The sequence below is a fragment of the Ornithodoros turicata genome, chromosome 3, assembly GCF_037126465.1.
Source record: "Ornithodoros turicata isolate Travis chromosome 3, ASM3712646v1, whole genome shotgun sequence".
Lineage (NCBI taxonomy): Eukaryota > Metazoa > Arthropoda > Arachnida > Ixodida > Argasidae > Ornithodoros > Ornithodoros turicata.
The window spans coordinates 21,598,212-21,623,411 of NC_088203.1; the positions used below are offsets into that span (position 1 = coordinate 21,598,212).

General features: G+C 47.1%; 1 long non-coding RNA gene across 1 annotated transcript; it reads left to right on the forward strand.

Moving 5' to 3' along the window:
- Nucleotides 1–6,662: 6,662 nt before the first annotated feature.
- Nucleotides 6,663–7,171, forward strand: LOC135390024 (uncharacterized). Its single transcript, XR_010421665.1, has 3 exons — nt 6,663–6,784; nt 6,867–7,054; nt 7,133–7,171. It is a non-coding gene; the product is annotated as an uncharacterized LOC135390024 (long non-coding RNA).
- Nucleotides 7,172–25,200: the final 18,029 nt, after the last annotated feature.

Below are 25,200 nucleotides of genomic sequence, written 5' to 3' on the forward strand. Positions count from 1 at the left end.
CCACTCTGTGACAGGCCAAGAGAATAAGTACCACTTCATGGCCTCGTTTCCAAAGCTTCAGCTGCTCTGCGATGTGGTCCTTCCTTGTTACTTCTCCTGTGATGTCGTTCTTCTCAGGTCCCCTGCACCAGTACACAAAACAGAACTTCGCCGCATAGCACGTAGTGCGCCAATCATTATCGCGAACGATGGGGTTATCGATTTTGATTCGAGGAGACGGGGAGGCGTACGCCTATTTTGTGGCAATTACCATATATCCAAATTGCCACAACAAGGCGTACGCCCCACTCTCTCCTCGAATACGAAGCGATAACCATATCATTCGTTGCAATGGTTGGCGCACATCGTGCTATGCGGTGAAGCTCCGCTTTTAGAGTGTACAGTGAACTTTGTGAGTCAGGCATCTAAGAAGAAGGAATTTCAACCAAACTTGACTCACCACTGCGCACTTCATGATTTGAAATTACTGCTTACTGTATATAGATACATCACCAGAGTAATTATGATATCGGTGGTCTCAAGCTCCCAATTTGTAGTCAGATGAATAATTTCAAAGAAGAAAAAAAAGCAGAAAGTCCGCAAGGCAGAAAGCTCATTTACTGAGTGCAGTTCCTTAAGCACAGAATATGTATATGACATTGCACAGGAGACTGAGTACAACATCTTTAACAAATGCAGCACAAGATAGATACTTGAAACATGTGACAATACATGTGAAGGCTTTTGCCACCCACTAGTAGCTTGCATGGTTGTCGGCGGCTAATTAAGCTAGTATTGCTAACTGAACTTGAAAAATTTGAAATGGAACGTAACATTTTTGCACATTAACTTTACAGCACATGCCTAAAGAAGGCTATATCAGTAAAAAGAAAATAACATTGCGCAAACATACATTTTCTGGCCACGCCTTTGCGGATGGTGATGGTAAGCAGGAGGTTAGAAGCCTGCACTCATGTTCCGGGAACAGTATCCGTATATTAACAAATACAACTCCATAAAATGCGGGGTCATGCTCGCAATTTGAACACAATAACAACAGTACAGCGTTGCCATCAATAAGTATCACAGTTAAGGTCAATTAATGAACACATAGCATGCAGAAAACCTCCAGGCACACGTATACCCCCGTCTGGTATCATCAAAGGAGGTGTCGGCAACCGGGGAGTTGGGGCGTGCGCAACACTCTCAACGTGATCCGAATCACATTCCCCTGCCAAGCTCGATCTCGCTGGCCAAGTCTGACGTGTCTTCAGCACTGGGCAGCGGGGGCATTTTTCTGGCATCCTCATACGTTCCTACATTAATATAACAAGAAGCTGTTTAGCCAAATAGAGTAGGCTAACGTTGCCACTGAAAAAGGAACTTAGTAAACCATCCAACAGTCACACACGGAGACCACTTCCAACCTGGCCCTGGCATTGTTCCTGAGATGACGCGCTCCCGTATTTGGTTCATGAGAAGTTCTTTCACAAAACCGCCGACATAACTTGTGAACTTGATGTCTTCACCGACGTAAACTTCGACCGTGACTGCATCGCAGGAAATCCATCCTCGAACAATGCCTTGAAAAGCGGTTGGTAAACCAGCGATTTGAAAAGCCTCAAATGCCTCCGCGCCGGCTGATACGGCGAACAAAGCCCTTGTGGGCGTCGGGCTTCAACTAGCGACGTCTCGCGGGAAATTTGGGAGAAATGAGGAGGTAGAGTTCCTTATTCTCGCAGGGCGTTGAGATGATAATCACCAGAGTTCTTATACAAAGCCCTGAGAGGATTTCGGGGTTACGGGGGGAACATTCATTTCTGTCGATCCGACGTCTACGGCTAATTAAAAATCATTGATGGACGCGCCGTGCGGGGAGATATTGAGATTAGCTGAGTTGTCGTAAGGATGGCTCTTTGAACGACCATGGAAGCTCGGGGCGTGAAGAAAAGAAAGGCGGACGTAGAGAGTTTTTGTGTGAAAGCCTGTAGGGGTAGTGTTCATCTGCAAGGAAGTTATACGGACTCCATGTGATACAGGTACACGTGTGGACTTCATACGAGCATTCGCCTGCGGTTGGGCCAAAATTGCAAGAAGAAAAAGAGAAAAAAATCAGCATGATAAACAACAAGGTGACTACAGGTACGTAACGAAAACAACAACACCAGCAATAGATAAATGGACGAACACACTATGACGAAAACGAGAAACGGCAAGCTGCGGTCTGAACAATTACGACGCAAATGGTATCGTCCGCTGGCATGGCCAGAGGGGAGGCTTAAAGTAGCACAGAAGTCATTTTTAACACCCAGTTTTCGTCTTATAAAACTGTTAAGTTTGCCAGTAAGATGCACCATGCGAAGTAATTTACACCACAGAGTCATAATTACCGCAGAGATTGAATTTAAAATACGCCGCAAAAAGCGACCGTGCGCAACGGTGGTGAAGAGCAGTACCAGCCTGTGATCTGCCTGGAACCTCGCGCTGACGCTATAAGGACAACGCTCGCTGATTGGCCTAGAAAAATGTTGTCTGCTACTCCGCTGTCGTCTGCTACTCGGCTGTTCGGGGTCCTGATAAAGCCTTTCTCCTTGCTCGGTAATGCTTCGGCCGCTCCATCTATCCCCAATTCTCCGGGAAAACTGGCAAAACAGGTTTACGGCGGCAAAGGGACAATGCGCTGACCCCCACTGATCGGCAAGCCAGAACGAGTTTCCTTATGCCGTCATCGGTGACGTGCCATCATACCTCCTCATCCTCGTTTTAGCTGGAGTGGCGAGTTAAGGGTGAAGGCGCGGACTACGTTTATGTGAGTTTTTTTCTGGGAAACAAATTGCACACATCAAAACCTTTCGCGCTATTCGGTATAATGACACACACACTTTCATCAGATGTCTTAATCTGAAATTTTTTTGGATGGCCCTCTGTACTCCTTTAAAGGATTGAAGCCCCTTCCAAAATCGTACCTTTTGTAGTGCGGGGAAAACGAGGGGGAAATCCTCCTCTCTCATGGAAAGTCCCCATAGAACCCTTCCCGAAATATTTTTCTCTGGCTACGCCACTGGTCTCGTATAATGAAAGCTTGAAAATCCACCATCCATCCACGTCTCCGAACATGCAGCTCAGGACACTTGGCAAATCAATATGTAACTCTTTGTTGCACTCTGAAAATAGATTGTGGTGGTGCTCGTGAAAGAACTCGTAGTACGACTAACACCCGGAAATTACTGAAAATTTCTACCTGTAGCTGTTTCTGGTAATTTCTGAAAATGGAGGTGGGGGGGGTCGAAGCAGCTTGCCGTTGTTGGCCGCACTCAAGTGCACTGTTAAAACAGAACTTCACCACAGACCACGCTCCTAGCCAACCATCATTCCGAATAATATCATTCTGTGTCCTGATTTGTTCAAAACAGGGAGGAGGCGCCTATCTGGGACAAGATAATGTGTCCCAGATAGGCGCCTCCTCCCATTTTCAACAAATCAATACACAGAATGATATCATTCGAAATGATGGTTGGCTATGACCGTGCTATGTGGTGAAGTGCTGTTTTAACAGTGTGGGCATCGTCACGACTATAGCAAAAAAAAAAAAAAAGAAGAAAAAAGGGGAAGGGAGTTGACGATTTCAATGTGAGGCACAGGCAGGAAGAACGATACTGCTGGGACGGAGGTGCACTGCAGATGAGAGGCGTACGAGAGTGGTCTTTCCGCGAGGCCCGTTTCTTGAAGAAAACACACGAGGTTGCGAATTTTTGTAAGGCGTTGTGCATAAAAACTTTCGGGGAAGAGGACGTCCGTCAGTATGCCAGGCCTGGAGTGGGGAAGGTGAGTTTCCCGCGTAGTATGGTATGCGCTGCATTCTGACAGGATATGCTCGATATTCTCCGGGTGATGACTGTGACTGCAACTGGAATCTTCCCTTGAGCCGGTCTTAAACAGTTGAGACACGTGAACGCAGATCCCGTGCGCAACCGATGGGGAGGGTCGATGATTCTGCATGATGTCCTGTATGCCAGGATGACGCAGTTCAACTAGCTGTTTGACGGCCATGTGCTTGTCGGTGTGGGCCCGAACTGGTAAGGATGGGCTGCAGCTATAAGGTGTGCTGAGGATGTTAGCTGGTCCGCTGGTGGAAATAGAAATTCAGTGCATGACGCGCTCAGAGCCGATCAACATCCGTAATGAGATCTCTTTGTCTCTTGATTTAGCGATAACTTGGGGAGTGCGCCAACAGAGAGAAGGTATACATCGTTCTCTCACCTGATTTCTTGAAAATGGGAGGTGAACACATTTTTGTGACGCTCGACCGCCCGAATACCCACGTTACCCCCCCCCCCCACACACACACACACACTATCGCTTATGTACTTTCGTTTATTGTCACAAAAAAGCGTGAAGACATAGCTGCAGACTGTCCTTTAAAGGGACTATGGCATCCGGGAACGTATGTATGAGACTGACTGATACGGTAATGTTCGTCACCGCTTCACAGTCAACTTCGCCAAGTTTCTCTTCCGAAAACAGCTTACGTGTTCAATAAACGATTTTTCAAGTTTCGCACTCCCTCTGCAGCTAACACAATGGGTGAGTTGAGTAGGCGCCCCTCTTGTCGCGCACTCAAATCGAGAGTATGAGACACCCCGAGCGGCCACTAAACAGGGAAAAGTAACTTTGGAGCGCTAAACTGCTCGCTCGCTGATGCCATGCACTTCCTGTTGTCTGCTCATGCAGTGCACAGTCGGAGGACACGTTGGCTTAGTTTCAACCTATACGTTGGAAGAGACGACAGCGGCTGTGAAGACTCTTTCTTTGAAATAGCGTATGATATAGAAAATATTAGAATTTCTCACAGACGCCATATAGGAGCTGTTCACCGTGAAGATGACTGTATGGCGCGAAGATGTCCCCACTAATGCACTGCATTTCCCGAGAATAACCAGCAGTATTCGTGTCATAGTTGTCCACTAAAAGAAAAGCACGATCACAGCTATAAAAATATTGCAGTTTCCCGAAATGGAAGCATTGGGTAACATAGTAAGTCCGTATCTGCTTCCGAGCCCACACTTCGAAGATCGTCTGCTGGCGCTCAACAGGAAGTACGTCACGAAAAATCGCAAGAACCTTTGCGCTTCTCGTCGGCTTCCATGTACCCAAATGAAACGGGAGCGCGAAAAGCGGTTAGGAATCTCAAACTCCCGGGTGCGGGAGTGGCGCTTCTGACGAGTTAAGTGAATGGAGTCTGAAACACTCGGGCTCCGGGGCGCCTACTTAACGCACCCAATGACGACGTAAGCAGGCACACGAATTGCAGTGCAGCGCAGGCGATTGTTTCTGAGGTTGTCTACTTGGCGTTCGCATCGCAATATAATAAGTAAATGGTCCTATGTAAATACGCCGACTTTCGCTTTCCAGCGTGAGTTCTGACGTGACCATGATGCGTGAAACACAGTGTTACGCTCTTGGCTGTACGAACACGTCAGACACTCACCAGAAACAACACTCCGCAAGCCGATCACAGAGCAGACGCCGTCTCCTAGTATTCCGGCTCGTCCACCCGCCTGTCGGTCGTTCGGTCGCCAAGGCTACCAGTGTCCCTCCAGCCGCTCCCTCCACAGGGCGCTCCCTGATTGGCCTTCTCTGGTTGACGTTTCCAGACAGGGAATCCCAGGATACTCTCAATATACATCGTCTGCTCTTGCCATGCGTTGCATCAAACTGCATAGGAACAACGCCACCAGTTCGCGCTGGATTTTCGGCGTTATTATCAGTGATGAACGCAGAGTAAAACGGCACTATACTTGCAGAATCGACCGTGACGGATGCGATGGTAGTGAGTGTTAGCGCATCGTACGCTATCGCCTTTGCGTACGTAAGGGATAGCGTGGTGGTTCTGCGCACTGCGCGAAGCTCTCTTTCTTGTTTGCGCATGCGCAGAACCACCAACGCTATCCCTTACGTACGCAATGGCGATAGCGTACGATGCACTAAAACTCTCTAGTCGCGTTAAAGAAAACCGAGAACGGAACAGAGATAATTTATCATTATTACGAAGCGAAGAAGAAGCCGACAAAGTGAGAAAGCGAAGGAAGGAAACACTTACTTCTGGCACTAAAGCATAAAGTATGTACATAAGGTATAGAAGCCAGCACTCAGCAGCCCGATGTACCTAATAACGAAGATTCCTTTTTTCTAAATCCTACCGATCCCCAAGAAGTTCTCAGCATCATACAATCATTACGTAACACCACATCCTAGGACATGACAACCTTTCCATAAACACTCTTAAACAAATAGGTTACATTATAGCTCCAACGCTTGCTAACATTACCCTATTGAAAAATACTTCAGAAAATCTCATAGAAACATAGCATTCCTTCAGAATTTCTTACAGAAGCGTCTTCGTCTCTCAGAATTTCCCACAAAGGATGCAGATTCGAATACCTATCATCACAGGCACACCAATGTGAAAATATCCTGTGGGATAATTCAGGGTCTGGCCTTGTGATTTCTATGAGAAAACAGCGTGATTCAGAAACAGCGTTTATTCCAACTGCCAGCAAGTTCGTTAGTCTGCTTTGAAACGTTGAAGCGCATGGACGCAGCTACGCATCTCATGCAAATATCGCCAGGAATTCAGGATTTTCGTCGCTTTTGAGGTATATAGCACGTGTGTGTGCGTGGTATATAATCGTCCGTACTACGCATTCTCATTCTTTATGCGTCTTTACCCCTGTTCGCACGTATTCTGAGGAATGGAAGGTAGAATGCAGTGAGATGGTTATAGCAACTGTGCTTTGGGCAAACGGTATGTTACATATTTCTATGCCTATCTCTCACGCACACACATGTTGTTTTAACCGTGCTTTTTAAAATGCTGTTTCTTCTAGGTTAAACTCGGAAGAAGCGGCAGCGAGCGGAAATTAATTGGATTCGTACGTGGTCGTAACCCATTCTCGTCTCGAGAAAGTTGGATGATGCTTTTACGGAAGAAAGCCTACGCGTTCCCAATGTGCGAAACAAAAAGTTGTCATAATCACATGAAGAAATTTCTTGGTCGTCGCATTGGACATTTCAAGTACGTGTACAATGCGTTGGGTCATGCCTTTCTGAACGTATTGGCTAGGCCACAAATGTTCTGCAACATTCCTTACAGTGACGGCATGCGACTTACTCTCAATACTTCTCAGCAAGTAAGTATGAAATCCTCGTGGCAGTGCAGCCTTAGGATGTTTCTTGCAGGGTGGCCTATTGCACTTTCTCACAGGCTTTCTTGCGGGGCCTCTCGAGGCCTGTAAGAAATCCTGTGAGAAAGCCTCACAGGCCACCCTGTAAGAAGCCCTGTAAGAAAGCTGCATTGCCCCTGCCTGTAAGAAATCCTCCCTGAAATCCTACAGGATCCCTGTAAGAAACTCTGAGAGAAATTTTGTAAGATTTAGTCTCATAACCTCATAGAAATTCCTTCAGCAGTCTGAGAGATTTCTTTTGTAAGATTTTCTGAAGTATTTTTCAATAGGGTATTAACTATTCATTTGAAGCCGGGATATTTCCAGACCAACTCAAAATAGCCAAAATAAACCCCATTTATAAGAAAGGAGACAGAACAAAACCTGAAAACTACAGGCCTATCGTCATCCTGCCAGCGATATCCAAGGTATTCGAAAAACTAATTCTCAACCGACTGGAAAAATTCTTTACATCAAGAAATCTATTATCAAAAACACAATATGGTTTTACTAAGGGAAAATCCACAGAACTAGCCTTACCTAACGTCAGTGAAAATATAAAACGAAATATAGAAATTAACTGCCTTTCCTTAGGAATATTCATTGACCTCACCAAAGCCTTTGATCTGCTTGACCACTCCATCTTACTTCAGAAACTGTCCAAATACGGCGTGAGAGGCACACCCCTTAATCGTCTAAAAAGTTACCTATCCAATCGCAAACAATACGTTACACTAGGTAAAGGAAAATCAGAACCAAGCGAGATTAACTGTGGCGTCCCTCAGGGATCCATTTTAGGTCCATTCCTCTTCCCAGTTTACATCAATGATCTACCTAACTTTCTTGGATGTAAAGCCATCCTCTACGCAGATGACATCAACTTGTTCTTGACAAGCAAAGATATAACACACTTATATGAACTAGGTAACACAGCTCTCCAAAAATTATCACACTGGATTTCGACCAATCGACTAGTCATTAACTTAAAAAAATCTAATTACATTATTTTGAAACCAAAAAACAAACCACTACACACAACATTCAATCTGAAGATATTCAACAAAGCACTACAGAAAGTTAACGATTCCAAATTTCTCGGCATCATATTTGAACATGACCTCTCATGGAAAAAGCATATTAACTCTATCTGTCAGAAGATCAGGGCATACATCCCCATTCTATATCGTTTGAGATACATATTTAACACTAAGACGTTACTAATGATCTATAACTCATTTGTACACTCTCACATATCATACGGCATAACAATTTATGGACTAACATATAAAACATCTATACGGCCTGTAGAAACCATCGTAGATAATGCCTTGCGAATCATACTGCTTCTTAACAGACATCACCCCATAGCATTCGCCTATGATACTCTTCAAATATTAACTATGGACAAATATATTGTGTTCAGATCACTTCAATTAGCATATAAAATTATAAATAACCTAGTTGCAATAGACTCCATAACACTAACACCTCTGCAACCAATTGTACGTACAAGAAGCACATCAACACAAACGTTACACGTTCCCCCTATACGTACCAATTATGGATGCTTCTCCTTTGCCTACAACACTTCCCGTCTTTGGAACTCACTACCATCTGATATTCGGTTGGTAAGTACGTTTGGATGTTTAAAAAAAAAGTTAAAGAACCACCTCCTATACAAAGCGCACCAGTAACAGCAACAGATATTTCCCTTGTACAGCAGCATGTTCTTCATCCCAACACATTTGTTTACCACATTTGCTCTCCATGCACCAACACCAATAAATTGCTCCGCATCTATGAATATACTCCTTGACGAATATACATATATATATATATTTTTTTTGCCTTTTTTTTTTCTTTTTGTCGTCCCATTGTTTGTCATCCCATGTTGATGCATTTCTTATAACCTCTGAACTGCCATATAGTCCACCTTCTCGTATATTATACATAATTTATTGCATTTTTTGTATAACCTTTTATATCAATGTATATAGAGCTGCTAAATTCACATTGTAACTAACACGGGGTCCCATACTAGCTTGCTAGGGACCCCCGTCTGTATATTATGATTTGTATTACCTGCGATAACAATAAAGGTTTCACAACAACTCACGAATTTGTCCCAACCCTTCTTGAACACCCAAAACAGCAACAAACCGGTCAGCATTAAGCAGCGCTCATACGACTCCTATATGTACTCGTATTTCGTAACGCAGTTTTAGTTTTCTCTACGGTACTATTTTTTTCGCGGTATTTTATTTAAACTGGGGGGAACGTAATTATTTTCTGCGAGAAGGAGTCAGGGAGAGAGAGAGAGAGCGGGGGGAGTTATCATCCCTCGATGCGTCGCGAAGCAGTGCAGTCGTCACGGTCGTGTAATCTTATAAGCCTTCCGGGATTAGGAATTTTATTACACGTCGCGCATTCTTTGGGAATGCAATTTTCCTGTTTCGTGTTCTTCTGCAGCTCGGGGACATTTTGAACAAATACCGGCCAGCAAAATGAGTCTATTCTGTAAGTTTCTTTCGCAAAAGAAAAGTATAGCGTTGTACGCTTCAGCACAAAAGGCACAGTGCGTAATTTGAAGGTGTATGAAACAATAGCTCAAGCACAATTCGTTATGTCAGCTCTGGAATAAAGAGCGGTAGAATGGCAATAAGTTCGGCGACTAGAACGTTTCCACCGTGCATGTCGCACAGGCAATTTAAAGAACTCGTAAAGCATCCTATCACATGATTTCCCTGCATCGGTTGTGAAGGGAGAAGGCCCTGCCATGGTAGGGTCTCCGGTCTTAATTTTTCCAGTCTCGAGGTAAATAAATTTTCTCAGCGCTTAGTAAGTGTGTATATCTTTATATTTTCTGCCAAGACAATAGCTACTACGTGCTGCGCGTACTGTAATGTCAACTACAAACAGTATTATGGCGCCATCAATTCTTATTACGCTTATTCCTACTTTCATGGTGAACAGCAATCGGCGATAGGTAGTTAACGAAGGTGCGACACAGACATTAGGGAAATTCGAAAGTGATTGTAACTAATTTCATTATATCATTCTATCTCCTGATTTGTCGAAAATTCAGTGACGGACAGTACTTGAAGTACTCGGCACTCTAGTAGGACCTAAAGTTATTCTGCTGAATAATGCTTTCTACTTCACTTGAAACGCATTTTGCTGTACGCGGGCTACTTGATAACTATCCATAATATTGAAAGTGAGCGGGCGGATTCGGAGGAAGGTACAACACACCCAGTGAGCTTCTGTGTGTGTTGTACCTTCGTCTGTATTCTCCTGCTCACTTTCAATATTATGGGTACTTGAAGTATCCTGCGAGCCTTGGTAGACCACTGTACGGCGGCCGGCACCGCATCCGGTCCACCACTGCGGTGTTCATAGATGACGTCACGAGAAAACCGGTTCGAGGTTATATTTTGCTGTGGTGGGCAAGAAGCGGGAAAAACGCGTCGGCTAATGGACGACCAGAGCTCCTACGTCATTGGTTACGTAACGCTGCCGCGCAAAGCATGCTGGTGGGCACTATCAGTTTGATCAGCCTATCAGCCGACGCGCTTTTCCCCTTCTTGTCCACGAGAGCCAAATATAACCTCGAACCGGTCTTCTCGTGACGTCACATGTTTGTAAACAGGGGGTGGTCCATAGGCTGATAAAGCTGATAGTGCCCACCAGCATGCTTTGCGCGACGGTGTTACGTAATCAATGAAGTAGGGGCGCAGGTAGTGATGCAAAACTATCGATAAATCGACTGTGGATCAGCTATCGATAGATTTTTTTTTCAAAACAATGGATACTGTCGAAAAACTATCGATAGTCAACTATCGGTACTATCGATAGTGTTATCGATAGTGGAAAAATTATTGATTGTTGACTATCGATTGCGCACTATCGATAGTGTTCAAAAACTATCGATAGCACTGCCTTTTGTCTTTGTTTACTCTCGATACCTTGATTTGGTTCTCACTATCGATGGTTTCGTTCCCCTCTCCGTTTTCGCACTGGCAGAATGACAACGAAAACAGAATCACGGGAGACACATGATCTTTCGGTTTAGCTGTAATGTACGAATAATGCACTGCAAGCAGCCAAAGAAGATGCTCATCATAATCATCGCACTCATGAGACTTCAATACTGCAATCCACCCAATTCAGGGAGTTTCATGTGACCTTGTGGTTGGGTTGAGCGGCAGAAGAAGCAAAACTTGTAGGAGAGAGGCATTTTCTTTTTCTGTTTTTATCTGCTCCCCGATAGTTTTGGGATAGTCGACTGTCGATACTGTCGATAGTGCCATCGATAGTTTTCTTACTATCGATAGTTCGACTCTCATACGACTATGGATGGTATCGATAGTACTATCGATAGTTTTGCATCACTAGGCGCAGGTCGTGTATTGTGGTGTTCACAGCACTCTCCTCTGTCTATTTTAGCCAGTTCGCAATCCTCTCCTAGACGATAAGCTGGCACACCTCAACGTGCTCTTCAACGTTGTATGCTCATGCATATAGCGGCTGTGTGTGGTTTGTCTGAGAGGTTGCATTTGAACGCACGTATGTGTATATTAGTCTCTGTAAAAATCTAAAACGCGTGGCATGAAGCCGGTATGTTGTATTTCAGGATATCTAATAAGTACTTCAAGTGTATTTCTCACTACTTTATATTTTACTTAAAGGGTGCAGCACCAGTAGGACTTTTGACTTATTTAAAGTGCATATTTTTTCAAGTACTTAATACTTTACTTGAAGTACTTTTCCTGGTACTTTGCCCATCACTGTGAAAATGGGAGGAGGCGCCTGTCTTGGACACCTTATAGATGTCCACGATAGCAGCGTCCTCCTGTTTTCAACAAATCTGGAAACAGAGCGATGCAATTCCTAATCATGGGGTAACGATGGGGTAGGGTACCGCACCACCGCGTTGAAACACCCCATCTCATCATCATCATTTATTGTGGTTGTTGTTGTTGTGATAATGATGGCTACCTAGGTGCGTGTCATGTGCTAAAGTTCAGTCTTAACAGCGTATCGAAAACGTCTACGTGTGCAAAACGTGCTTCCGATTCTCTTGGATTACAAGAACGCTTTTCTGTAACGCAGTTCGAGTAACCATGAAATTAAATACGTTTCGCGCTTTTCTTGGCCTCACAGATGGCCAATCATTTTTCTGTCGCTGCACCTTCCTAGTATGAAATGAAGAGGCCGTTCGTGCCATTCTAGAAATTTAAATGACGCCGTAACATTTTTTAACCTTAACTAAAGTTCTCATCATACTATAGTGGTGTTGAAACCTATATAAGTACGGGATCCCCGACACAGCCGCACGAACCTGTATTTATCCCATAAAAGACATCGTATCTAAAGCCCGACATTGTACTCACCATTTCTTTATATCATACTTGCCCTTGTCAAGTGTTACTTCCATTGTCACTTCAAATAATGTAATTTAAAGAGTGCTGCTACAACTCCCGGCGTGCCGTTCTTAGGTTGAATGCGACTATAGCTTCATATACAGGGTGTCCCAGAAAACGCGTCATTGAATTGTAGTAAACAAAACTACACCACCTAGTATCATGCGGTCAACGACGTTTGTTCTTGCTAGGCTTTTGCCACCTCCTGATGTGAATGTCATGTAACATAAGCTTCATTATGTAAATTTTGGCGAACTGAACTCGGAAATTTGCCAAGTAAAGGTCACTTTTTTACCCCACCAGTGTGAAGGGCGTGCCGAATTTACTCAACAACAGATAAATTAATGGTAATGAATGGGGAAATTTGCCAAATGAGGTGCGGCCCACCACCCCAAGGCGCAATGGGCAGGATGAGATGTGCCATGGTGATGAGGTGATGAACGATGCTTAATAGGAGTCGATAGTCAGTGGAGTCAGTGAGACATCAACAGAACGACAGGCAAAAACATAACCCACAAAAACACACACACATACACACAACACACAGGTACACAGGCACATCATAGGGTAGAGAGGAGACCAGTGTCCTGGAGAAAAATACTGAGGTGAATTTACTCAAATTTATGATAATTGACAGGGATATTGCGGAGCAATACCATCGGAGAAGAAAGCCGACATCATGCTCTACGGAGCTCCCAGAGGATAGCGCGCGACGCATTTTTCAGCGCAATCGTTGTCAGTCCGACGAAAGGAGGTTGGAAACGCAGCCACACCACAGCATAGAAAGAGATAACACAGGCATGCCTTATCGCGTCCGGCTTCAGCTGGGATCATGCCTTCCCTCCTGCAATTTCTGGAACCGTCACTTTTTCTACTATCATTCTGTGGGCTGGGTTTGCGACTGCTTTCGTCGGACTGAAAGCGATTGCACTCAAAAAGTCGTCCCGCGTTATGCTCGGGTGCTCCGAAAAGCATATGGTTCGGCTATTTTTTCCGATCCTGAATCTCAGTGTCAAATATCATGAATTTGAGTAAATTCTGCACGCTCTTCATATTGGTGGGGTAGAAAAGTGACGCTTACTTGGCAAATTTCGGAGTGCAGTTGACCCGTGCCGTTGAATGCCGTTGACCGCATGATTCGAGGTGGCGTTGATTGTTTATTATAATTCAATGGCACGTTTTCTGGGACACCCTGTATGCAATACATCCAGTTTCTGTGATGTAGAAATTAGAAGGTTAAAAAATACGCTGACTTCCTCAGACGGACGTCACACGTCAAGGGTCCAGAACATTCACTGTGGCTTTCCACGCCGTGTGCTTTAAAGCAGGATGAAATCATTTTCCTGATTTGTTTAACATATTCATATCGGCTCACTGCAGCAGACGCGGACAAAGAGTTAGAACATAGAAGATACACACCAACTGCAGGTGGTTTGTCTCTTCTATGTTCTAACTCTTTGTCCGCGTCTATTGCTGCAGTGAGCGGATATGAACTTGTAGCAACTACCCCGCTTTGTCCCTGTTGTTTAACATAACAAGGTTATGTTTTTTCTATCAATTAACGTGTATCCAAATTTATACAAAAAGGCGTAGGCTTTCTATTTCAAAGAAATCAGGAAAGGGAAGGGCGGTTCTGAGCATGTGATGTCCGGTTTTTGGAGTGATTAGAGAGATTTTTGAAAACCAGAATAACCACTTCGGTACGTGGCGCCCTCTGCACCTGAGCGTTGGAACCACCATCGCTACCTTCTCTTGAGAGAACGACAGGATAGTTACCATGGCAACAGGTTGCAACAGGAGGGGAGTGCGCCGAGTGGTGTTGCTAGGATACATCAACTGTTGCAGGGAATTTGAGTCTCTACAGCTAATGTATCAAGGTATAAGGGAAGAGAGAGAGGGAGGGCACTGCTTAAATATGGATCAAGCTTTATATATTCGAGAGGCTGGGCTCCTTTGTTAACGATTTATATCCGTGTACCCTGGGCGTTTCTTTGCGTATTGTGCGATGGAGTGGCGTACAAATGTGAGGGGAACGCGGCAGAGGAACGCGGTTAGTTATTCCGGCCCGGTGGACCTGAAGGGGAGGATCGAGGGGGAAAAAAGGGAAGAAAGGGAAAATGCGTGTTGTGTTACGATCTGCTTCCGATTTGGAGTGGGAGGAAGTTGCATTGGGTCGCGTCTTTGTATGTGATGGAGGCGGAAAGAAGGGGAGACGTTGTAGCGAACACTTTTCAGGTTCGCTTCCCATATATTCGCTTAAAATGATGAGGGATCGATAGTCGGCGCTCCAGGGTGAATTGGAAAGCGGAGAAAAATTCACTGTTGGGGGTCTGTGGCGGCGTTATGGGTTCAATTGGGGAGTTGTGTTTTCTGGTGAGGTATATCTATAGAATGACGTTTTCGGGTTAAGCTTGATTCCGCCCCCCCCCCCCAAATCTGAAAAAGGCATTTAACCCGAAAAAGTCACTCCCTAGCCGTATATTGAGACAGCAAGAAGACTACGCCGAGGAGAACACTCGGACCGCGTGATAGAGTTCTGGATTGTGATTTGAGGAGAGGTGCGAGAAGTGCTTTTTTGTGAAAATTATAACTGCGTGAATGTCACGAAAAGGCGTACGCGTCCCGTTATCAACGAATAAATGGAAGAGAAAAATGTCCTGTTTTAGGAACAGAGCCGCAGCGATGGCGGGGGGGGGGGGGGGGGGGAGGTCAGCCGCGCTCCGGGCACACTCGCAGGAGAGGGGACCGAACGCCAGGCCCTGTACTCTAAAAACGGAACTTCACCGCATAGCGCGCTCTGCGCCAAAAATTGCCACGAATTATAGGGTTATCCCTTTTGATTCGAAGAGGGACGGGAGCGTACGCCTTTTTGTGTCAATTATCATATACCCAAATCGAGGCAAAAAGGCTTACGCCTTCCTCTCACTTCGAATCAGAATAACGCTACCATTCGGAGCAGCGGTTGGCGGAGAATGTGCTATGCGGTGAAGTTCTGTTTTTAGAGTGGGGCAGGCGTTAGACAGTATAAAGCGAGAATGAAGATAATTTTGATTTACAGTCTCGGCAGTGGAAATAAGCGTTTTCTTTTCCTGGTTTACAGAGCTTCTGACGGCTATGAGCGAGAAGGGGGGGGGGGCTTCACGTTTACCCTGCCCTGGGTGAGAACTCCCCCGCTACGGCTCTGTTTAGGAGTGCACTAGACTAATGGTAACTCAATGAGCGCGTTAAGTAGCGGAGTGCATGGAGAGCGCTCCTTTTTACTAAACGCTACATCTTACTTTGCGGAGCGTGGCGCTCCCGCGCTCCTACCCGCACGACAGAATGCTCTTCGCGCTCTCCACCCTTATCTCCGGTTGGACTCACCTGCACCTTAATTAATCCTTTCAAGGCTACAGACAGCTGGATCGGAAGACGACTCTACCGGAAAATAACATTCAGTGACACCGAGGGCCGTAAAGGCGCTTTCCACACGCAACGTTCTCTTGACTTAAAAACCCGTTGAGCAGATGTTCCGGAGCGAGAGGGCTAGAGTGGACGGAGCGCGCTCTGTCGAGCCGCTGCTCAACGCTTCCAGTGTATATGTCTCTCCCAGTAGGAGGTTGAGTTGGCGTTCAGCGGCGAACATAACACTGATCGAGACATTCGTAGTGAGCACACTGTGGATCAGTAAGGGCGGTTTTCGATGCAGTGACTCCGCGAAACATCCCCGTAGCTACTGTGTTACATGGGCTTCCCAATAAAGGCCGCTGAACGAAGATAGCCAGTTTTGCAGTTCTGCTGAACAGCACAAGCTGCACAAAAAGGGGACACACGTTCCTTCCCTGTGTTGATAATTTCATCTTCAGATGTGAAAGTGAATTCACGGACGGACCACGTGTGGCGTCGCTCATGATCTGGCGAAGGTCGGAGAGCTCTTTCATTAGTAGCACCACCACCACCGGGTAAAAGCAACCGCTCGTTAGTGGCAGTCACCGGCTATGCTGCCCCGGGGTTTTCCGACAGTCGTTCCAGACGAACGTCGGCACAGTTCCTCCTGAAGTTGACCCAGGACGCGCAGTAAAACCTCCTGTACCCCGCTCTCTCCTGCTGTCCTCTCTTCATATCTCCACCTCTGTACGTTGCTCATAGCCCCAGTTGCTTCGCGGCGCAAACACGATATAAAATGAATCCCCCTTCTCTTACCACCCGTTTCCCTTCGTCCTTTCTCATCGGTTTGATGCACAGCGCCTCTACAGCGGAGCACGTTGACATCGCCTTCCGCAGGACAACACCTCACAACGTACCTCGCCGTCTTTAGTGCCTATAGTGCATACGAGAGGATAACGCTTGGGTAAGGTGCGCACAGGATGTTCTGAATTGGTGGGTAGGTGCATCGAGAATATGGGAAAAGGAAGGAGTACAAGAGAGAGAAAGGAGATGCTGAGAGGGTGAGTATCTAGTTCCTCTTGTTCTGCCAGCATGGGAAGTCCCACTGAACGACGCAGCCCAGACAGCCTGCGGTCTTCCTTCGGTATTCTTCATTGCGAAGATCCCGGTGTGCGCATGGTAGACGCAGGGTTACTGAGCGAAGTTGCCCCATCTGCAAGTGCCACGTCTTCCCTAGCATGCAGTGTTAGAAGAGAGAAGGAAACCCATGCAATTCCCCATCATGCACACCATCAAACCTTAATGGTGATAGATTCATTACGTCAGCACCTTCATAATACCCTCGTCAGCAAGGTGATGCCATATACATTAGAAGACGTTACAGATTGACAGACGGTTGCTATTTTGTGGTCTGTTTTTGAAGCGTGATGTTGGCAAGCTGACGCTTGTCCCATCCTACAGTTGGCGATACAGATTGACAGAGACGTTACAGAGTTCTAGTTTTAGACCTAGCTTGTTGAGGTAGTTATATGGGAGCCAGTCGTTGTGACTGGTCTTCCGCTTCGATGCCAATACACACAGATTGAGATGGTTTCCATGGACTCTAACTAAATCAAAGTGATGGTAGTCCCCGCCCCGGATCAGGTTGTGGAGGCGGCGCATACTGGTTTTGGGCCTGTGACGAAGGTCACAAGGGAAACCTTCCCGCAGAAAGAGTGAGAGGGCATTGAAAGGGCAACCGTCGAGTTTTGATGGAAATGAAAAGCCCCGTCCCCAATTTCATCTACCTCCGCGGAAGGCGGGTTGCGTGCTGTTACGATGGCCTCAAGTGCGTGTGCCTACGCTGCAATTGCGAAGGGCACGTTAAGAAAGATTGTGTTGCATCAGTGTGCTCCCGTTGTTCCGTGATTGGTCACGAGTTGTGTGATGCTCTGTGCAAGCGCTGCGGCGGTGACCACGCCATAGCTTCTTGCACAGTCAAGACATGGGCTTCACGTGTTGTCGGTGATAGTGTGTCGCTGGACACTCCCGTGGTGCCTGTTCCGGCGGTTGTGGGGGAACCTGTGCGCTCCGTAGAGTTGGAGTGTACCCCTACCGCACCCGCCGTAGCTAATGGAGCAGACGCAGTAACCGTCGGTGTGGCAGTTCAAGAGGGAACCAGTGGTTGTTCCGCAGCAGTTGCTCTTGCATCTGTTCGGGGTACGGAGTGCGGCAACTGTGATACCGCTCCCGTGGGTGATTCCTTCGCTCCTGTTGTTGAGGAGACAAGCAATGTGGATGATACCAGCGTAAGTGTCGCGTCTTCCGAGTCCGATAGGTTGGTAATCGACCTGGAGGCGGGTGCTGTGATGCCTGGCACGCCTCGCTGTAAATGGAGGCATGACTCCTCGGACTAGTCTCCTGAAGTAGTGGAGACGCCGCCATCGTTGCTGCGAAATGTCGTCTCCTGATTCCAAGCGCAAGCCCGCCGATCCCGACGTCCCTTGAGCGATTATCTGTCAATTTTATGTTTCCGTTCTTATTATCCCTCTTTTTTATGTCCCAGCTTCGTATCGCCACCTTAAATGTGCGTGGGTTTTGCACACATACCAAACAGATGGAAGTTGTCAGCTGGGCGAAATTGACCCACGTCGATATTCTACTGCTGCAAGAAACTACGTCATTATCCGGAAGGTCTATTCAAATTCTAGAAACCTCACACGGGGTCAAGGCATTCTTCAGCTGTGGCTCGCCTCAGCTTGCTGGCACCGGTATTTTAATTTTTCCATCTTGTCAGGGCTCCGTCCGGTGGTTTGAAATCGATACGGATGGGAGGGTGGTATCTTTGGAGCTTCAGCTTGACGGCAAATCATTTCGAATTGTAAATGTTTATGCGCCTGTACGTCGTAGTGAGCGATCGGACTTCTTCCGTCAACTATACACTTTTCTTTTTGGCAGCCAAAACTTGGTACTTGCTGGTGGTTTTAATTGCACGATCGACCGCCACACGGTAGGCAGGCCAGCAGAGAATTGGAGCACCTTGTAAGCGCCATTGCCTTAACTGACGGTTGGTCTCACGGTCATGGCGACAGATACGAATTCACTTGGGTTAACTCCCGTGGCCACCACAGTCGGCTGGATCGCTTCTATAGGTCTCCGGGAATGCTGAATTCTGTCTCTGGGTGCAACACGAAACCGGCCGAGGACCTCACTGATCATCATGGAGTCGTTTTATCTTTGTCAGGGCTGAAGAATTTTCGCTCCGGTCGCTGCCTTTGGCGATTGAACACGTCCCCCCCCCCCCCCTTTGCTAGAAGACCACAAAATTAAAGAGGATAAGCATTGGCTGTCGGAACAATGTTCCGTACTCGATTTTGGGCCCGATCACTGGGAGGCTTTGAAGCCGGGACCCGCTGATCGCTTTCGATGTTGGGGTAGACGGCGCGCGCGTGAACAGCGGGAGTGTAGAGACGCACTCAGGCAGGTCTTAGCTATTCTACGCCACCCTGGCTCTCTCAGCCATGACACTGCATCTGATATTGCGGATGTGCAGAGGCGCCTGATGGCCATGAGAATGCGCTCCTGGCGCAATTTCGCAGCTCAGCGAAACGTCGAACGCGGGTGTCGGGAAGCATACTGCTCCCGCTTACTCCTCCGGCGCTATGTCGCGGGAAACCCAGCCTCGGATATCGCCGTTGTCCGTTCAGCTGACGGCTCACTTCTCACACCACCTGATGACATTCGAGCTGCAATGCGTGAACATTGCGCGGCCCTTTATCAAGAGTCATCATCCAACGAGCCGGTGGTTAGCCCAGAGTGCCCACTCCCGGTGAAACAAATGGAGTTTGCACACTCAGGGCCGCTCACGCAAAATGAACTTTTTGCCGCTGTTTCGTCAATACCGAACCGGAAGTGTCCCGGCATCGATGGCCTCCCAGTCGAGTTCCACAAACGTTTTTGGAGGGTAATTGGCGGTGCTTTAACTCGCATATGTAATCAATGCTTGTTGGGAGGCGCGCTCTGCTCCACGATGCAGAGTGGCGTAATTGTCCTTCTCTGCAAGGACGCGTCAAGAAAGCAGGACCCGGATTCCTATCGTCCCATAACACTTTTGATTTGAGACTACAAAATTCTAGCCAAGGCGCTTCTCCTACGTGTTTCGCCGCAGTTGGAGAAGGTCTTGCACCAATGTCAAGCCTGTTCGGTCCCTGGCAGGTCCTCAGTCCTCCACAGGATGGCGATCCGTGACGCCATCCAGTGGTTAAACCTGAGACAGCTAACAGCGGTGTCGGCCTCGTTCGACCAGGCAAAAGCTTTTGACAGAGTGCGTCATTCGTATCTGTTTTCCATGCTTACAGCTTACGGTTTCCATGAAGCGTGGGTACGCTTTGTGGAAGTGTTGTACCTTGGTGTGAAAAGCCTGGTCTCCGTTGCTGGTGGTCTATCGCGGCCGATTGGGATTACGCGCGGTGTACGGCAGGGCTGCCCCCTTTCTCCTGTGTTGTACGCTGTTGCAATCAACCCGCTCCTGGTTCGTTTAAGCTCCCTCCCTGTTCTTCTTAGTTTGCCCGGTGGTTGCCCCCTCCTGTTTTCGCGTATGCAGATGATATTTCTATCATGCTACCAGGGGAAGCTTGCCTTGAACCTGTGCTGAAGGCTTTCGACGATTACGGTAACTCCCAACACATTCCGTTTCCTGTGGGCTGGTTCAGTTGAATGGGTCAGGAGGTCACAGCTGTATCTCACACGTGATCAGGGCGGTTTGGGCGTGCCAGCTATCACGGAGCAATGTCTAGCACTGCAGATCTGTGCTCTTTTTGAGACGCTTCACAGTCCTGATCATCCAGCGTGCGCTTTGGTGCACTATTTCCTCGGTCATGCCGTCCTGTGGTTCACCGATATCCCTGACAGTCGCACGAGAGCAGAAGTTCCTTCCCCCATTTTCACAGCTTGCATAGGTGCCGTCAGACGCGTGCGCGAGATATCCCCGGACGCTGACATCTCTCTTTGGGAAGCGAGAGATTTCTACGCCGCACTCATGGAGGCGCCGCTGGTTCCCTCCCTGCCTGTTGCTGTGGGTGGTCCTTCCAGAAGCGCCTGGCGACATATCACGGTTGGCTGGTTGGACGCTCGTCGGGCGAGTCTCCAGTGGAAGCTGGCTCATGGTGTACTGCCGCTCCGTGAACGTTTACACCGATTCCATATTTGTCGCACGGATCACTGCCCGTCTTGTGGTATCTCGGAGTCGCCAGAGCACTGCTTCCTTCAGTGCCAGATTCCGCTGCTCCTGTGGAGCAGAGTGGCGGTTGTTTTTGATCTTCCGAGTGTCGAATGGGCCACAGTAAGGTTCATGGAACCGTTGGCGGTTGCAGCAAGGGATCGGAAACATTTGGCATGTCTGATTGCGGAAATAAATTTCCAAATTTATCTACGCCGGTGCCGGTTGGCCTTCGGTGGCCCCGACTGCGGGAGTTTAGGTCTGTTTCAGGCAGTTCGTACTGGACTGCGGGCGCTGATCACCAGGGAGCACGCAGTGCTCGGCCCAGTCGAGTGCTCCCGTCGCTTGCTTTGCTCCACTCGCATCTTCCGCTATGATCAGGGTGAGTGGCACATTCTGTTCTAGCCATGCAGTTTGCTAGACTTGTACTGTCCTCCGTCGCGACTCTCCCGTATATCATGGATTGTTCGCATGGTATAGCCCGTACAAACAGCAATCTCCCTTAGGAGCGTTGTTATCCTGCCTTTCAGCATAGTGCGATACTAGTGTTCCTGTTCGTGTAAAGGAGCCTACCTCCATAGGTAGCTCTCCTGCTCGATGACAATACATCCCAGGTACCTTCCTCACTGGTCACGTTCCTTTCGCTTTCGCATGTCCCATCCTACAATTGGCAATGCGACGTTCCTCTTTGCTGTGGCGCAGATTATCGCAAATATTGCAGCTGTCGACTGTCGCATGGGACACCGTAAGGTTCCTAGAACCGTTCCTACTCTGCGCACCCAGAGTAAACAATCGGCTTTATTAATTAGGGAGATAGACATTCAAATTTAGATCCGTCTTGCAGGTTGGCTTTCGGTGGCACAGACTTCGGAGACGCAGCCACAGGGCAGGACGTCGTAGCCACATTGTCCGTGAGGAAGCACTGTACGGTCTTGTTGAGTGCTCTCGCCGATGGCTGATGGCTACTCGACTTTTCCGCCACGTTCAGGGTGAGCGGCAAACCATGTTCCGCAGATAAGGGTGGGAGTATCGTCATCTGGCCCACAGATAAATATATCTCTGAAGCACATAGGCAACTCAACAATACGCAACACTACCTCAAACTGGACCATGACCCAACAAAGGAGTACACGGCGCTAATAACCAGTACCATACAGAACCTCCACGAACGAAAGCTCATCACACGTGATGACCTCAGATATCTCACCCCATCAAACACAGACACAGGTCGTTTCTATTTACTGCCCAAAATCCACAAGGTACACGCCAACGAGCTCTATACGGCTGACATCCCCGGCAGGCCAATTGTATCTAATAACAACACACCAACAGAAAGACTCTCGAAATTCCTGGACCACTATTTAAACCATATTCCGACAACACTGCCATCGCATGTACAAGACACACCCCACCTCCTCAGAATAATCAGAGATATAAACAACACCCGTACATTTGGTAGGGACACAATACTAGCCACGCTGGATGTGACATCACTGTATACTAACATCCCACACAACGACGGAATCACAGCCCTCTGCAATACCCTTTCTACTACAAACACCAGAAAAGACACGGAAACCATACTCGCTCTAATGGACTTGGTTCTTAAACTGAACTACTTCGAGTTCAATGGTGAATACTACCTACAAGTACACGGTACAAGTATGGGCACACCTGTTGCACCCACATACGCAAATATCTTCATGGGGTTCCTAGAAAACAAAGTTCTCAGCGCCCTCTCATTAAAACCCACGGTGTACCTTCGATACATCGATGATATACTGATAATATGGGAACACGGGGAACATGAATTCCAAAAGTTCGTAGATCTACTGAACACCGCGCATAGCAACATAAAGTTCACATCACAACAGTCAACTCACTTAATTAACTTCCTCGACACCACTATATCACTAGACAACGGCAACCTCGTCACAACCCTGTACAAAAAGCCAACTGACAAACAACAATACCTTCACTTCAAGAGTCACCACCCGCGTCACTGTAAGGTTGGAATTCCTAATGGGCAGAGTGTAAGACTACGCAGAATTTGTTCAATCGACACAGACTACGCTGAGAAGCTTGACGAACTCTGCAGTACACTTGCCCAAAGGGACTATCCAGACTCCCTCCTAACCGAATTCCGTCGCAAGGCACTCACACTCGATCGAAACGAGGTTCTGGAAAACCGAAAAAATCCCGACGCGTGCCAAATAAGCTTCATCACAAGATATTCCAACGCACTTCCAAACATCAAAGCCATTCTACAGAAGCACGAGCCCCTCCTCCAAAGTAGTGACCGACTTAACAACATATTCACAAATCCCATACAGGTGACATACCGACGCGCAAGAAACCTGGCAGACTCCTTGGTCAATGCCAAAATCAGCAAAACGAGCGCCCCGTACACGGGAACACGACCCTGCAACCTCCCGCGCTGCAAAACATGCAAGCACGTTCAACACGCTAACTCCATCAAAAGCACTGCGAGCAATTACACCCACCCCGTTAACCACGCATTCACATGCACAAGCTCCAATGTTATATACTGCATTGAATGCGGCGACTGCTCTATGCAATACATTGGTGAAACCGGCCAACAAATGAACAACCGCCTTACCGGACACAGAACCGACACGTCCAACAAACTCCCCAAAGCAGTCGCCGAACACTTTAACGTTCCTGGTCACAATTTTGACAACATTAAACTATATATTCTAGAAACCGGGTTTAGATCCACACGTGACAGACGTGATAGGGAGTCTTATCTCATATACAAGTTCAACGCTCTTCACCCGTCCGGTATCAACAAATCACAAGGCACCCTAGAAACACTTCACAAATAAAATATGCTTTTCCCATCTACCTCCATTATCATCTGTTATGTTCTGCATGGCCACTGCTTTCTGCTCTCTTTATTGCATGCCACAACTTTGTATTACAAATATATATTAGAAAAAAAAAAAAAAAAAAAACATTTTGCTCGTTCTGGAATTTTCCCCACGTAACCACTAACCTCCTTATCTTTCGCTATGCTTGCGAATTCTTGCCTGTTGTCCCGTTTCGTCCACGTGTTCGTGAACCTTCCATTTTTCTGCAACCGGTCTGTAGCCTAGATCACTACGTTCACATAATCCCCTCCACACTCTAACAAAGCAGCCATTCACTCCCGCCGTAAAAACCCGTACGGACCTTTCTTCCCTCCGGGCTGTTGACCCACAATTCGCATGAACCTTTAAACACGTCACACCTAACCCTTTAAATACCATGCCAATGATGAGGACGGTGCCCAGAAGAAGAACAGTCTCTGTTCGAAATATCGGCGGCTTCTGTCCTGAGGCAACTCCCTTCCTACATGTTCTAGCCAGCTCGCTAAGACTGTACGGCCCTCCGCAGCGACCCTCCCATGTTTGGATTGTTCGCCTGCTATGGTCAGCGCAAAAAGCAAACTCTCCTAGAGAGTGTTGTCAAGCTTGTAGAATTGTAACGTGAAGTTAGTGTCTGTTCAAGGCAGACTAACCACTAGGTAACTCTCCTGCTTGATGACAATACACACAAGTAGTAGGCTAAAACGTTGGCAATAAAACTTTAAGGAATAAGGCCTCACTAATTATGTGACTCATCTAATCAGTCAACAATACAGGGTGCTTGCTGTAACATGTCCAGAAATTATATTTAAAGCGAGCAATAAAAGAAAAGCAAGTGGTACTTTTCTGCTACTTGAGTAAGAAACAGGTACTGCTTCACTAGCAGTACCTGTTTCTTAGTCAAGTAGCTGAAAAGTAGCGCTCGTTTCTCTTTTATCGCTCGCTTTAAATAAAATTTCTGGACACGTTAGAGCAAACACCCTGTATAAACAAGTGTGGATAGCGCGTTGCATAGCGGTGCACAGCGGTCGCGTCCGGGGCCGTCACACGTTCTAAGCCTCGTTCGAGTGGGTATTCGCATATAGTTCTAGACAGGGAGAGAGCAGTTATTGGTGCTGCGGAGTCGCTGGCCAACTTAGTCTGTG